The sequence below is a fragment of the Giraffa tippelskirchi genome, chromosome 1 (assembly GCF_054371585.1).
Source record: "Giraffa tippelskirchi isolate mGirTip1 chromosome 1, T2T-mGirTip1v1.2.pri, whole genome shotgun sequence".
Lineage (NCBI taxonomy): Eukaryota > Metazoa > Chordata > Mammalia > Artiodactyla > Giraffidae > Giraffa > Giraffa tippelskirchi.
In genome coordinates this window covers 102,980,098-102,995,519 of record NC_137275.1, presented here as the reverse complement: position 1 = coordinate 102,995,519, position 15,422 = coordinate 102,980,098, and the positions used below count along the sequence as shown (strand labels likewise).

The 15,422-nt window shown below is 41.4% G+C and overlaps 1 pseudogene; it reads left to right on the top strand.

The window, feature by feature from the left end:
* The first annotated feature begins 28 nt into the window (after positions 1-28).
* LOC145515725 (uncharacterized) overlaps positions 29-15,422 on the top strand; it is a 47,714-nt pseudogene continuing 32,320 nt past the window's right edge.

The following is a 15,422-nucleotide window of genomic DNA, read 5'->3' as shown; positions in this document are numbered from 1 at the left end:
CGATTTGACGCCATTTAGCAGAGGCCCAATGAGTGTCCTGCGGCGCAGGGGGCGTCACGGAAGGTGTCCGCCCTTCCGAGAGCGCGGGCTGTCAGAATGGTGCGGGCAGGTGGCCTGGCTTCTCACTGTCCTCTCCTGGGACTGCAGCCTTCCTAGGTCTGTTAGCACTGTTTCCGAGTTGTGGGTCGTATTGTCGATTCCCTTTTTCAATAATTCCCCAGTTGCCAGTGCTGACGTTTTAAAAATTGCTGGGTACCAGGTTTTTTGCTAAAAGCACAGGCTCGAGTCCGATTGCCGGGTTTAAACCTGGGACTGTCCTTTACTAGCTGAATGGCCTTGGCTAGTTAATCACCCTCTTGTGCCTCTGGTTTTCTCATTTGTACAGTAGGAGTGATAAGAGTGGCTACTTCACAGAGTTGAAGATTGAAAAAATAAACAGCTAAAAGCATACCACCATGGAGATGTTTGAGATTTTTATTATTATATTTCCCTTTAGATAGGGAACAACAATGCATGAGACATAAGAGACACGGGTTTGATCCCTGAGTCAGGAATATCCCCTGAGGAGGGCACAGCAACCCACTCCGGTATTCTTGCCTGGAGAATCCCATGGACAGAGAAACATGACAGGCTACAGTCCATAGGGTCACAGAGAGTTGGACACGACTGAAGCGACTTAGCACTGCACAACACAGGGAACAGTCACTGCATATGCTCATGCTCTTCACAACTCACTAACCCTTGAGAAGTTTCCTGTTTTACCAGAATGCATTCTTAAGGATTCTTTTGTTTAAGGAAGTGAATGTGTAATAAGTGGCTCAGACAGTGAAGAAACTGCTTGCAATGCAGGAGACCTGGGTTCGACCTCTGGGTCAGGAAGATCCCCTGGAGAAAGGAATGGCAATCCACTCCAGTATTCTTGTGTGGAAAATCCCATGGACAGAGAAGCCTGGCAGGCTACAGTCCATGGGATCGCAAAGAGTTGGACAGGGCTGAGCGACTAATACTTTCACTTTGACTTTTTTGTCCTCTATTACAAGTTAATCACTAAAGGGATGCTGTCTGTAAGCTTAAATTATACATAAATGGCCCATCTCTGGGAACTCTGTTTTCCAGGAAATGCACATTACGCTAAAATCCTTCTCATAGGAAACATCCTGACCATACCCACCTGTGAATCACTGCCAGGAGAAAGAGATTAACACATCCCCCTCCAGAGGCTGATAGGAAACAAAGTGTTTGACTTTACTCCCTCCACTTTTACTATAAAAAGAGCCTAAATTCTAACTCAGGCAAGATGGTTCTTTGGGGTATGAGCCCACTCTCTTCTTGCTTAACTGACTTTCCAAAGGAAGTCATTATTTCTTGTCCCAACAACTTGCCTCTTGATTACTGGCCTTTTGTGCAGCAAGCAGTATGAGCTTAGACTTGATAACAGATGGGTCAAAGGAAAATAAGTCTTGGTTGTATTCTAGAGGTCAGATGCTAGGGGGCCCCTTTTTTGTGCCTGTGCAGTTGTCTTAGCTGGAAATAACCCTGAGATATAAAAACAAATAGCCTACTGAAATAACCTGCTTGTAGCAGGGGGCTCCGTGATGCTCCTCTCTTTATAGGAAGGCAACAAAGACTGAAGTCTTAAGTTATTACCATCATACATCATATTCTCATCTTATTCCAAATTCAAAGTACTAGCAGAATTCGACTAAGAAAGTCATGTGGCTGCATGTTTAATTGGAAATTGTGGCAAGTACTTAGTGACATTAGTAACAAGTCTGTATTCTTCAAGGGGGGATTTACTTTTTGAAAATAGTATTAAATCCTGCAGATCAAAAGCAAGTGGTCCCGGCTAGGCCAAAAGGGCTAAACTCAGTAACAGGTGGGTCATAGTAAAACATTTCCTTGGTTCACGTTCTAGAGGTCAGATGCTAGGGGTCCCTTTTTTGTGTTTGTTCATTTGTCTTAGCTGGAAATAACCAGTACTAGACTCTACCAGTTGTCACGTATTTCTCAATAAGTAGCTCTGAAAAGCAGTTTCAAAAAAGGAGTCCTAAAAATCCTTTGAGTAATGGCAGCACTACTTGAAAAAGTATGCTGACTTCCAAGGGCCCTGAACTATAAAAGACAATACTAACTTGAACTTAAAAATTAGCTGCATCACTTGCCAGTCATGTGAGTACTGATTTGAACTTTTATTGATCAGTGATGTAAATAGACATTTTGTTCACTCAAATATGCATTGATATTTATTGAGCATTTTACTACCACATCAGCACACCTGTAGAGTACTGTACATGTGCATCAGTAATATTTCTTCATTACGACAAAATAAGGGCCACTAGGGAATGTGTGTGGCAGGAGTGGGGGGAGAAGAAATTTGTAAATTCCCCAAATATAATTCATATTCTTTGAAAAAGCAATTTTACTTGTAGACACTTATTTTAAGGAAGTAATGAGAGATGCAGGCTTCCCAGGTGGCTCACTGGTAAAGAATCCACCTGCCAATGCAGATGTGGGTTCAGTTCCTGGATTGGGAAGCTCCCCTGGGTGAGGGAATGGCAACCCCTCTAGTCTTTTTGCCAGGAGAATCCTGTGGACAGAGGAGCCTGGCGGGCTACAGTCCATGGGGTCACAAAAGACTCTGACATGACTTACGGCTAAACAACAACAAATGAAAGCTCTAGGTAACAATTAATGCATCTCCCCTCTTGGGCTCCATCCCATAGGCCTACAAGTCCTGTGCTCACCCAGCTTCAAGCCCAGAGTTAGCAACAGAGACAGCAATGGTTTAATGAATGGGGAACTAACATGTGTGAAGCAAAGTCCTGGAGCAACACCTCATGGTGTATGGCAGACGGCAGGCAAGCCATGGTGGCCATCTTCACTGGGGGGCCGGGAGTATATTACCAGTTATAAGGGAACTGATGTCAGGTGGGCTCGTTAGTTACTAGGGAAAGCAATAGAGGGGCATGCCCCTCACCACCCCTTTGATGAGAACAATCACTAAATCACTAGCTGGAGCCTGAGGCAAGTGCATAGGAAGGTCAGTCATGGGATTAGGGTGCAGGCAGTAGGGGTGCAGGGGATGTGCAGACAGCAAGAGAGCAAACGTCTTCAGTGACCTGACCATGCATCCCCCTAAGTTCCTTGAGGATGACTCTTCCAAACTTATGTATCCAACTGTCTATTGTCCATCTTACTAAAATGTCCCTCACAGTCTCAAAGTTGATATGGCTATAAGGTGAATTCATCAATTACCCCCATCCATTTATTTTTTAATTAATTTTTATTGAAGTATAGTTGCTTTACAACAGAAAAATGAATACACATACATATCCTTTCCCTTTAGGATTTCCTTCCCATTCAGGTCACCACAGTGCATTAAGTAGAGTTCCCTGTGCCTATCTTTTTAATTCTACTTCTAAAATGTTTCCTCTTTCAGTGAGTGGGATCAATAGCCACCCATTTTCCTAAATAAGAAGAACTCTACCTCTCCTTCAGCCTCCTTATCTGCTTTGTGACTGTAATCTCTTCCCTCACCTTAACACACACACACACACACACACACACACATACACACACACACACACACCCTAGTCTTCATTTCTGTAAACACAACCTTGGATGATACATATCCTGATTCATATCCTAATTTTCCTAGCAGTTTTCAGTCTATCAAATTCTTCCTAGAGATCTGTGGAAAAATACAAGTTTATCACTTCCAACTCTACTAAAAATTTTTACATGCTTCCCCACTGTCTGGGGCAGTGCTGTCCAAGAAAAATTTTTATAATTATACAAGTGTGCTATTTGTACTAAACCACTAGCTATATGTATCCACTGAGGACTTAAAATGTGTCTAGTGTACCCAAGGAACAGAATTTTTATTTGATTTTAATTAATTACATGTAATTAACCATATTTGGTATATCAGCTACTATATTACATAACACAGCTCTAGGTTCAAGGGGATTAAAATCTAAACTACCCAGCATTATATGCAAAACAGTCCTCTGTTACCTCTCCCATTTTCATTCTATTCTCCTTTATGTACACAATCTTACAGGTATATGACAATTTTTATCTAGTTTCCTAAAACACCTTTTTTCTTGTACTTTTTATTAACTTATAACTGGGTGAGAGAAAATCTTCTAAAATAAAAAGAGATATTCTTAAATGAGTTTTAAAAAATATATTTGGTAAGAAACTTTTTAAAAGAGCTAAAGAACTAGAAATGAATGCTTTCTCCCAGTGCCTTGGAAAGAAAAGTTCAGTTCAGTTGAGTCGCTCAGTTGTGTCCAACTCTTTGTGACCCCATGGACCGCAGCACACGAGGCCTCCCTGTCCATCACCAACTCCCGGAGTCCACCCAAACCCATGTCCATTGAGTCGGTGATGCCATCCAATCATCTCATCCTCTGTCATCCCCTTCTCCTCCTGCCCTCAATCTTTCCCAGCATCAAGATCTTTTCAAATGAGTCAGCTCTTCGCATCAGGTGGCCAAAGATTGGAGTTTCAGCTTCAACATCAGTCCTTCTGATGAACACCCAGGACTGATCTCCTTTAGGAAGGACTCGTTGGATCTCCTTGCAGTCCAAGGGACTCTCAAGAGTCTTCTCAAACACCACAGTTCAAAAGCATCAATTCTTCTGTGCTCAGCTTTCTTCACCGTCCAACTCTCACATCCATACATGATCACTGGAAAAACCATAGCCTTGACTAGACGGACCTTTGTTGGCAAAGTAATGTCCCTGATTTTTAATGTGCTGTGTAGGTTTCCTTCCAAGGAGTAAGCGTCTTTTAATTTCATGGCTGCAGTCACTATCTGCAGTGATTTTGGAGCCTAGAAAAATAAAGTCTGCCTCTGTTTCCCCATCTATTTGCCATGAAGTGATGGGACCAGATGCTATAATCTTAGTTTTCTGAATGTTGAGCTTTAAGCCAACTTTTTCACTCTCCTCTTTCACTTTCATCAAGAGGCTCTTTAGTTCTTCTTCACTTTCTGCCATAAGGGTGGTGTCATCTGCATATCTGAGGTTATTGATATTTCTCCCAACAATCTTGATTCCACCTTGTGCTTCATCCAGCTCAGTGTTTCTCATGATGTACTCTGCAGATAAGTTAAATAAGCAGGGTGACAATATACAGCCTTGACGTACTCCTTTTACTATTTGGAACCAGTCTGTTGTTTCACGTCCAGTTCTAACTGTTGCTTCCTGACCTGCATACAGATTTCTCAAGAGGCAGGTCAGGTGGTCTGGTATTCCCATCTCTTTCAGAATTCTCCACAGTTTATTATGATCCGCACAGTCAAAGGCTTTGGCATAGTCAGTAAAGCAGAGAGAGATGTTTTTCTGGAACTCTCTTGCTTTTTCAATGATCCAGCAGATATAGGCAATTCGGTCTCTAGTTTCTCTGCCTTTTCGAAAACCAGTTTGAACATCTGGAAGTTCACCATTCATGTAATTCTGAGCCTGCCTTGGAGAATTTAAAGCATTACTCTACTAGTGCGTAAGAAGAGTGCAATTGTGTGGTAGTTTGAGCATTCTTTGGCATTGCCTTTCTTTAGGATTGGAATGAAAATTGACCTTTTCCAGTCCTGTGGCCACTGCTGAGTTTTCCAGATTTGCTGGCATATTGAGGGCCGCACTTTCACAGCATCATCTTTCAGGATTTGAAATAGCTCAACTGGAATTCAATCACCTCCACTAGCTTTGTTCATAGTGATGCTTCCTAAGGCCCACTTGACTTCACATTCCAGGGTGTCTGGCTCTAGGTGAGTGATCACACCATCATGGCTATCTGGGTCATGAAGATCTTTTTTGTACAGTTCTTCGGTGTATTCTTGCCACCTCTTCTTAATATCTTCCGCTTCTGTTAGGTCCATACCAGTTCTGTCCTTTATTGAGCCATCTTTGCATGAAATGTTCCCTTGGTATCTCTAATTTTCTTGAAGAGATCTCTAGTCTTTCCCATTCTATTGTTTTCCTCTATTTCTTTGCACTGATCACTGAGGAAGGCTTTCTTATCTCTCCTTGCTATTCTTTGGAACTCTGCATTCAGATGGGAATATCTTTCCTTTTCTCCTTTGCTTTTCACTTTCCTTCTTTTCACAGCTATTTGTAAGGCCTCCTCAGACAGCCATTTTGCTTTTTTGCATTTCTTTTTCTCGGGGATGGAAAGAACAAACGCTCAACAAATGCTTATTGATGAACTGGTTGAGGCTAACTGTCTAATTTTTCCAAGCTTCGTTGGAAAGGTTGGTTGTAAGTAGCTGTTTTGGGAGGGATGGGAGACAGCCAGTTAGTATTTGACGTTTTCTGCATCATCCATGGAAACTGATTTATGGCCACTGGGTGCAGGCTTCTCAGTCCATGCATGTGATTGTGCCCAAAAGGACAACGGGTAAGATCTAGTGCAGCTGTAGCACAAGAGAATATTTAGCAAGCCTCGTGTGTCAAATAAATGGACTACATAAGAAACAGGGATTAAGATGGCTTTTCTTATCTGTCAATAGATTTTTTTAAGGGCATTGTGATTAAATTATTCTAGAGCCTTTCCTGGTGGTCCAGTGGCTAAAATGCCATGCTCCCAAAGAAGGGGGCCCAGTTTCTATCTGTGGCCAGGGAAATGGATTGCACATGCCACAGTTAAGAGTGTGAATGCCTGCAACGAAAGATCCTGCATGCTGAAATGAAGATCAAAGATCCTACGTGTTGCAGATAAGACCTGGTGGAGCCAAGTAAATTTTAAAAAATACTTAAAAAATTTTTATAAAAGATTGGTTTCCTGGAATATAAAGAAGAACATTTCACAGATTATATGTCAGTGTTAACTGGAAAGATGTGGAGAATTGAGTATGTTTGCTTTACCTGGAGAATTAGCACAAAAAATCCCTAGTCTTTTCAAAATGACAAAAATAAGGAAGCAAGTGAGACAAGGCCAAGTGAAAAGCATAAAATAATGCAAAGACAGGTTAAGTAAAATGTCAACATGCTTAACTAAATATATGAAGAAAAATATTTAAATATTGGTTAGTGTGATTTAAATGACTGTATTATTTGTGAAAATCAGTTCTGCTGGAGCGCACAAAATAGGGTGGATGAATCCCATAGGATGTGTTAAGTACAGATAAGCCTTGAGTACAAAATGAAGCAGGGAAAAGGCTAACAGAGTTTTACCAAGAGAACACACTGGTCATAGCAAACACCCTCTTCCAAAAACACAAGAGAAAACTCTGCACATGGACATTACCATATGGTCAACACCGAAATCAGATGGATTATATTCTTTACAGTCAAAAAAGGAGAAGCTCTATACAGTCAACAAAAACAAGACCAGGAGCTGACTGTGGCTCAGATCATGAACCCCTTATTGCAAAATTCAGACTTAAATTGAAGAAAGTAGGGAAAACCATTAGAACATTCAAGTATGACCTAAATCCCTTATGATTATACAGTGGAAGTGACAAATAGATTCAAGGGATTAGATATGATAGACAGAGTGCCTGAAGAACTGTGGATGGAGGTTCGTGACATTGTACAGGAGACAGGGATCAAGACCATCCACAAGAAAAAGAAATGCAAAAAGGCAAAATGGTTGTCTGAGAAGGTCTTACAAATAGATGAGAAAAGAAGAGAAGTGAAAGGCAAAGGAGAAAAGGAAAGATATACCCATTTGAATGCAGAGTTCCAAAGAATAGCAAGGAGGGATAAGAAAGCCTTCCTCGGTGATCAGTGCAAAGAAATAGAGGAAAACAATAGAATGGGAAAGACTAGAGATCTCTTCAAGAAAGTTAGAGATACCAAGGGAACATTTCAGGCAAAGATGGGCACAATAAAGGACAGAAATGATATGGACCTAACAGAAGCAGAAGATATTAAGAAGAGGTGGCAAGAATACACAGAAGAACTATACAAAAAAGATCTTCATGACCCAGATAACCATGATGGTGTGATCACTCACCTAGAGCCAGACATCCTGGAATGTGAAGTCAAGTGGGCCTTAGGAAGCATCACTATGAACAAAGCTAGTGGAGGTGATTGAATTCCAGTTGAGCTATTTCAAATCCTGAAAGATGATGCTGTGAAAGTGCGGCCCTTCAATATGCCAGCAAATCTGGAAAACTCAGCAGTGGCCACAGGACTGGAAAAGGTCAATTTTCATTCCAATCCCAAAGAAAAGCAATGCCAAAGAATATTCAAACTACCACACAGTTGCACTCATCTCACATGCTAGCAAGGTAATGCTCAAAATTATCCAAGCCAGGCTTCAACAGTATGTGAACTGTGAACTTCCAGATGTTCAAACTGGACTTAAAAAAGCAGAGGAACCAGAGATCAAATTGCCAACATCCTTTGGATCATTGAAAAAGCAAGAGAGTTCCAGAAAAACATCTACTTCTGCTTTATTGACTACACCAAAGCGTTTGTGTGGATTACAACAAACTGTGGGACATTCTTCAAGAGTTGGGAATACTAGACCACCTGACCTGCCTCCTGAGAAATCTGTATACAGGTCAAGAAGCAACAGTTAGAACTGGACATGAAACAACAGACTAGTCCAAATAGGGAAAGGAGTACATCAAGGCTGTATATTGTCACCCTGCTTATTTAACTTATATGCATAGTACATCATGAGAAATGCTGGGCTGGATGAAGCACAAGCTGAAATCAAGATTTCCAGGAGAAATATCAATAACCTCAGATATGCAAATGACACCACCCTTATGTCAGAAAGTGAAGAACTAAAGAGCCTATTGATGAAAGTGAAAGAGGAGAGTGAAAAAGTTGGCTTCAGTCAGTTTGTTAGTTCAGTCACTCAGTCGTGTTCGATCTTTGCGACCCCATGGACTGCATCACGCCAAACCTCCCTTTCCATCACCACCTCCTGGAGTTTACTCAAACTCATGTCCATTGAGTCGGTGATGCCATCCAACCATCTCATCCTCTGTCGTGCACTTTTCCTCCCACCTTCAAACTTTTCCAGCATCAAGGTCTTTTCAAATGAGTCAGTTCTTCATATCAGGTGGCCAAAGTATTGGAGTTTCAGCATCAACATCAGTCCTTCCAATGAATATTCAGGACTTATTTCCTTTAGGATGGACTGGTTGGATCTCCTTGCAGTCCAAGGGACTGTCAAGAGTCTTCTCCAACATCACGGTTCAAAAGCATCAATTCTTCAGTGCTCAGCTTTCTTTATAGTCCAACTCTCGCATCCATACATGACTATAGGAAAAACCATAGCTTTACTACATGGACCTTTGTTGGCAAAGTAATGTCTCTGTTTTTTAGTATGCTGTCTAGGTTGGTCATAACTTTTATTTCAAGGAGTAAGCAGAGACATCTGGACATCACCAGATGGTCAATACTGAAATAAGATTGATTATATTCTTTGCAGCCAAAGATGGAGAAGCTCTATACAGTCAGCAAAAACAAGACCAGGAGCTAACTGTGGCTCAGATCATGAACTCCTTATTGTCAAGTTCAGACTTAAATTCAAGAAAGTAGGCAAAATCAAATAGTTGGCTTAAAACTCAACATTCAGAAAACTAAGGTCATGGCATCCGGTCCATCACTTCATGGCAAATAGATGGGGGAATAATGGAAACAGTGAGAGACTTTATTTTGGGGGCTCCAAAATCACTGCAGATGGTGACTGCAGCCATGAAATTAAAAGATGCTTGCTCCTTGGAAGAAAAGTTACGACCAACCTAGACAGCATATTAAAAAGCAGAGACATTACTTTGTCAACAAAGGTCTGTCTAGTCAAAGGTATGGTTTTTCCAGTAGTCATGCATGGATGTGACAGTTGGACTAGAAAGAAAGCTGAGTACCAAAGAATTGATGCTTTTGAACTGTGGTATTGGAGAAGACTCTTGAGAGTCCCTTGCAGTGCAAGGAGATCCAACCAGTCCATCCTAAAGGAAATCAGTCCTTAATATTCATTGGAAGGACTGATGCTGAAGCTGAAGCTCCAATACTTTGGCCACCTGATGTGAAGAACAGACTCATTGGATAAGACCCTGGTGCTAGGAAAGAAAAATTGAAGGCAGAAGGAGAACGGGATGACAGAGGATGAGATGGTTGGATGGCATCACCGTCATGTTGGACATGAGTTTGAGTTAGCTCCAGGAGTTGGTGATGGACAGGGAAGACTGGTGTGCTGCAGTCCATGGGGGTGCAAAGAGTCAGACATGACTGAGCAACTGAACTGAACTGAACTGATATTTTAAAGCATTTAAATTATCAAGAAGAGAGAAGAGTAAGAGGCTTTAAAGACACTTATAATTAGGAGGAAGTGCATGTATAGTTCTACTTTTTATGAATTCTTCTATTATTTCTATACAATTTCTTCAACATTCCCTATAACTTCATTCCTATTTCAAAAACACTAATAATGCGGTTTTAAAGATCTGTGAGATAAAAAATTTAATAAAATGAAATATCCCTATGAAATGAAAGCAATTTCCCCCTAACTTATCTCTTCTATAGTTTATTTTAACGAGTCACTGTATCTCAATGTCCTGGAGGAGGAAAGGGCAACTCACTCCAGTATTTGTGCCTGAAAAAATCCCATGGACAGAGGAGCCTGGTGGACTACAGTCCATGGGGTCACAAATTCTCGATCACCACTGAGCCACTGAGCACACACACAGGTATCTCTATGTAACGCAGAAAATGTTGAGTTAAAAATCTGTAAAGTTTGAAATACCTGTAACAGCATGTAGGGCTTTCTCTAAGAAGATTACCATACTTACGTAAGAAATGAAATTGTTTATGAAGCAAATACTTTTGGGAGCTTATTCTGTGGTTTTTAAAGAACAGGAAGTTTTGTTCTGTAGCTCACTCCAATTAACAGCCTTAATGCTTTACACTATTTTTTAAATGTGTTTGTTTTTACAGCTTCATTCTTACTTTGAGTATTCTCTCTCTCCAAAATTTGAAATGTTAAAAACAATTAGAAAAAGAAAGTATATTCTGGAATGAATCAAAAATAAAACGTATAGGGACTTCCTTGGTGTTCCAGTGGTTAAGAATCCACAATCCAATGCAGGGGACACAGGGTCTATCCCTGACTGAAGAACTAAATCCCACACAACGCTGGGCAACTAAGCTTGCATGCCACAACTAGAGAAAGCTGGCACAGTGAAGACCCAGTGCAGCCAAAAATTATAAATGCATAAAACTTATATTCAAAGAGAAACTGATGATATAATAGTAAGTGCTGCTTACTTTTTAATGCTCTGTTTGGGATTTGGGGGATTTTTAAATATTAACAGTATTTTATAAACCACACATACAAACCGCACAAGATTCGGTCTCAGAAATTACAAAGTACTATTATAAAGGAATCCACTATTCCAGAAATTTGGATCAGAAAAATGCTAAAAACTATTTTTGTAACTTTATACCCAAACTTCCCAGGTGGTGCTCATGGTAAAGAACCTGCCTGCTAACGCAACAGAAGTTAAGAGACACAAGTTCAATTCCTGAGTCGGGAAGATCCCCTGGAGGAGAGCATGGCAACCCACTCCAGTATTCTTGCCTGGAGAATTCCATGGACAGAGGAGCCTGGTGAGCTACAGTCCATAGGATTGCACAGAGTCAAATATGACTGAAGCGACTTAGCACGCAGGCACCATAATTATAGATTTCATTGGATACATTCTTTAAAACAGGCGACATATTCATACAGAGTGAAGTAATCAGAAAAAGAAAAACAAACATTTTATATTAATGCACGTGTATGGAATCTAGCAAGATGGTACAGATGAGCCTGTTTGCAGGGCAGGAATAGAGATCCAGACGTAGATAATGGAGAAGTGGACACGGGAAAGCGGGGAATGGATTGACATATACTACACACTACTGTGTGTAGAACAGATAGCTAGTGGGAAGCAGCTGTGTAGCACAGGGAACTCAGCTCGGTGCTCTGCAATGACCTAGAGAGGTGTAATGGGGGAGGTGGGAGGGGGAGGGAGGCTCAAGACGCAGGGGATACGAGTATGCGTAGAGCCGATTTACTTTGCTGTCCAGCAGAAACTACCACAAAATTGTAAAGCAATTATATGCCAATTAAAAAAAAAGTATGACAGATTATTGTAGCCAATACAAATGCTGTAATTTTTACAGTACTTAAAATTAAATCTATAAATTCCAAAGAGTTAAGTTTCAAATGAATATGAAAAGACAATTCTTGTATATGTGCTCAGAAATACAGATATTAAGACCAAATTATGGCTAATATGCTAAATCTGTTTTAGATTATAAATCAGTGCATCCAAGAGAAGTCACTGGAGTTGCCCTACTTTCTCCTGTCCAGCCTTCTCCTCTGGGCCTTTATGTCAGATGACTTAGGAATGAGCAGAATTAGCACTCACTGGCTACTCACTGGTTATGCAGAATTCCCTCCAATTTGAATAATCTAAACTGGTTTTTTTCCCTCTCATCTGTTTACGGGTCAAATGTACAATAACTCAAAGCATGTTGATCCTGGTGAAATTTAGCAGAGAAAAACAGCTTGGCCACAGAAACTTGAAGAGCTTTACTGAAGGGAAAAAATTGGACATTTTCTCATCCTGGAGAGGAGCTGGATAGGATTCTAACTTCAATTTCCAACTGTAATTGTTTTGTTATGTCTCTACAGGCTGGACCTTAGTTATAGTAAAACTCATCTTAGGCCAACATAAACAATTTCCATATTTGTAGCACAGTAGTACTGCTCTGTAAGTTAACTAATTCAGGAAAACTGGAAGTGACATTAAAAGTAAGCAACTCTTTCACATCTGTACCCAAGTCTGAATTGGTAGTTTCTGAAAACAGGTATCATCTTCATAGCAGGGGGGAAAGCACATGATTCTGTATGCACGTGTAACACATATGCACATATGGCAATAGTATAATTTAGAAAAATTTTGTAAGATGTATAGGAAGATTGGGGCTTCCCAGATGGTAAAGAATCTGCCTGCCAATGCAGGAGGCTCACTATACGAAGGCTTGATCCCTGGGTCAGGAAGATCCTGTAGAGTAGGAAATGGCAACCCACACCAGTATTCTTGCCTGGAGAATCCCATGGACAGAAGAACCTGGTGGGCTACAGCCCATGGGGTAGCAGAGTCAGACACTGAGCCTGCACGCATAGGAAGATTACCTTTGTATTTAGAATACTGACCCAGCAGGTCTTGTAGCATATATTCATTAAGCAAATTAATTATTGTCTTCTACTACTCTTTCTGTGAGGCTGGTTCTTCCCTTGTCCTTGGATGAAAACTTAAGCAGTCTTCATAGTTTTTCTGGTCATTCTTATTTATTAGAAACCGTTATTTGGTTATTCAAGTTTTCATCTCATTATAACAATCAATGAGATGGGGGCGGGGGGGCGGGCCTTCCCTGGTGGCTCAGTTGGCAAGAATCTGCCTGCAATGAAGACCTGGGTTTGATCCCTGGGTCGGGAAGATCCCCTGGAGAAGGGCATAGCAACCCACTCCAGTATTCTTGCCTGGAGAATCCCATTGACAGAGGAGCCTGGCAGGCTATAGTCCATGGGGTTGCAAAGAGTCAGACACGACTGAGTGATTAACACACACATATAACAATCAAAGTAAGAAGTCACAGTTTAATTCTGGCTTTCTGGTAAAGGCTTGTCTCCTTACCCCCATCTTCAGGCCAGTTGCAGGCATGAAGCTCACCGTTACAGAGGCAGAGAAAGGAGAGCGCCGTCAGCTGCTTCTCTCTGTCATCCTGGGGATGCTCCAGCTCCACCTCAGTCAGACCTGCAGACCCCCACACCCAAGGTAGGAGTGCGGGGACCGAGGGGACTTCATGGACAGCTTAGTGGAAAAGTTCTTACTAAATTAGTACTGTCCTCACAATCTAGCATAGAAACTTCCTGAACTTGGCAGATGTTCAAAATTGACTCTTTTTCTTTCTTTAAAATATTTCTTTTATGTATTTGGCTGTGCCACTTCGTAGTGGTGGCACGTGGGATGTTTGCTCTTCGTTGCAGCATGTGGAATCTTTAGTTGCGGCATGCAGACTCTTAGTTGAAGCATGTGAACTCTGAGTTGCAGCATGTGGCATCTCATTCCCTTGCGGAGAGAGAGTGAAGTCTTAGCCACTGGACCACAGCAGAAGCCTCTTAAAATTGACACTTTCTCATTTTGCATTTTCATGGGTTCTTCCAAGACCCACTCTACTCTCCCTGTGGGTTCCCATGACAAGAGCTCTGTTTCTACTGTTCTTTAGCTTTCTTTATTTACTTGGCTTCTTTCTGCAGAGCACTATTCACCCCTCTTGGCTATTCTTCAGGGCATAATGTAAGAAGACTCCATGCTGGCTTTCTAAGTGACTGGCTTTCTAAGATTTGGTTCATGGAAAAACTACATTGTTTATCCCAACAGACTCTGGGGGCAATATTTTACTGCCAGAATTCAGGAAAACCAGAAATCCTATTACAAAGTGGCCACTTGACCCCTTTTTATCTCTGCCCTTTGAGCAACTAACCAACCATTCCAAATGGAAAGTAAACAGTCCCATATCCCCCAGACCTCAGGTTTCCCCATAGTCTCCTTAAAGCCTCCTTTGTTGATTTAGGTTAAGCAGGACTAAGCTCTCCCTCCCTTCCTTGAGGGGAAGGGTGGTATCACAACATAATACAGTGAACTCTGAAAATTCTCTCCTCCAATCACCACTTCTTGATCATTTGAGGACTCTGAAGCAGACAGAATAGTTTAGAGCCTTACAGCCAATTATCTTCTACTTCTTTTACACGTCCGACAGGGTGGTTGTGATCCACACTTTGGAAACTTTGGAAGTCCTAGCCAAAACTTCCACAAGTACTATTGTACACTTAAGTGAAAGATATATCCTATGATGTTGTTCAGTCACTAAGTCATGTCTGACTCTTTGTGACCCCATGGACTGAAGCTCACCAGGCTTCCCTGTCCTTCACTATCTCCTGGAGTTTGCTCAAACCCATGTCTATTGAGTCAGTGATGCCATCCAACCACCTTATCCTTGCTGGCTCTCATCTCCTCCTGCCCTCAATCTTTCCCAGCATCAGGGTTTTTTCCCACTTAACTGGCTCTTCACATCAGGTGGCCAAAGTATTGGAGTTTCAGCTTTAGCATCAGTCCTTCCAATGAATATCCAGGGTTGATTTCCTTAAGGATTGACTGGTTTGATTTTCTTGCTGTCCAAGGGACTCTCAAGAGTCCTCTCTAACACCACACCTCCAAAGCATCAATTCTTCGGTGCTCAGTCTTCTTTATGGTCTAACTCGCACATCTGTACACGACTACTGGAAAAACCATAACTTTGAAGAGACCAACATTTGTCGGCAAAGTGATGTCTCTGCTTTTTAATACATTGTCTAGGTTTGTCATAGCTTTTCTCCCAAGGAGTAAGCACCTTTTAATCCTAAAA